The 1,494-nt window shown below is 41.0% G+C and overlaps 1 non-coding gene across 1 annotated transcript; it reads right to left on the bottom strand.

The window, feature by feature from the left end:
- Window positions 1-688: 688 nt before the first annotated feature.
- trnal-uag lies at window positions 689-770 on the bottom strand. Its single transcript has one exon. It is a non-coding gene; the product is annotated as a tRNA-Leu (tRNA).
- Between the last annotated feature and the right edge of the window lie 724 nt (window positions 771-1,494).

Here is a 1,494-nt window from a genome sequence, read left to right as displayed (position 1 = left end):
GTTTCTTATTCTTTATTCTTATTTTTATACATTGTATATATATATATATATATTTATAAAATTTCTCTTTTTTGTGCTACTTCAATGTTTCAATTTCCCTCTGGGATTAAATATAGTGATTATCTGTCTGTCTGTCTGTCTGTCTGTCTATCTATCTATCTATCTATCTATCTATCTACCTGCCTACCTACGTACTGTGGCCAAAGTACTTTTGTCAAAAGGTAGGTTCTGTCACCACTTTCTCTTCTTTGTTCAGCTGTCCACCTGTTTCAGTTGAAGAATGCCTAACTTTTGTCAGAGAGGTTTTCAAAAACATGTTTGTTCCAAACAGCGCCAATATAGCAAGGGTATCGTTGGGAGTCCTAAGCGTTCCAACAACTTAGCATCACTGTATGTGATAAGTCCATGGCCTATGTATGGATGATGAACTGAAAAAGATGAAGAATCCAGAACTTTTATCAGCTGGGTTTCAACAAAGTGCTCTATGTAAATGCTGCTTTTGCAGCAAGGGTTTCATGGCAGTGTATGAGGCCACATTTGAGTGCTGAAACCAAAGTCTTTCCAAGCACTCAGGCATCAACAGCAGCATTTGGGGTTGCTTCATCAATCTCTATTGGGACGAGGAATCTTTCGAGAGACACTGTAGACAAGGTTCATGACTAAGCAACGGTCTTTTTAAAACACAAAGTGGCAGCGGTGGGATTTGAACCCACGCCTCCACAGAGACTGGAGCCTAAATCCAGCGCCTTAGACCACTCGGCCACGCTACCCGAAAGCAGAGGCTTTTCAACATATTTGTGAAAGAAGGAGTCTGTACTTTCACACATCCTGGTCAAGTCCTTTGCCCAATCTTGAATTGATTGTTGCAAATAAAGGTAATGTTAGACAAGGATCTTGGCATGGCTCTCTGCTACAGTCATATGAGTCCTCCTATTGAATCTTTCCATATATGGACCAACGTTTTTGCTCAAAGTAGCTGTGTGTGCGCGCGAGTGCTTCAGTGGTTTCTCAAAAGTTTAGTGTTTACTGGCAGCAGTCGGCCTTGAACCCATCCCCCTGAAAGAACTAGAGCCTTAATCCAACACCTTGGATTGCTCTGTCACACTACCTGATGCAAGCTTTCCTTGCCTTATTTTTGATACTGGTTACCCAAGAAACTGGTTGGCAGAGTACTTTTGCCAACATTTAGCATGAGTTGCCACTTGTTCTTCTGTGTTTTCATTTCATTCTGAATCAGTTGAAGAATCTATAACGTTCACATTCAGGTACTTTTTCCAAATTCTCCCAGTGCAGCAGATGATTCTTTGGTGTGATGAGTTCCAACTGCTGAGAATCAGGTGGAACTCAGTGTCCTACGTAACATACTTTTGTCAATCAAGATTCATAGAGTGCCACACCACCGGTCCCACTTTGTTGCACGTGGGTCAACTCTGACAAAGTAAAAGTCCTATCTTGAGTGTAAGATTACTTGTTAGAGAAGTAAAGATAATAAAA

Source organism: Electrophorus electricus, chromosome 14 (assembly GCF_013358815.1).
Source record: "Electrophorus electricus isolate fEleEle1 chromosome 14, fEleEle1.pri, whole genome shotgun sequence".
NCBI classification, from domain to species: Eukaryota; Metazoa; Chordata; class Actinopteri; order Gymnotiformes; family Gymnotidae; genus Electrophorus; species Electrophorus electricus.
Note: the sequence above shows the minus strand (reverse complement) of the source record. Positions and strands in the feature narration are given on the sequence as shown.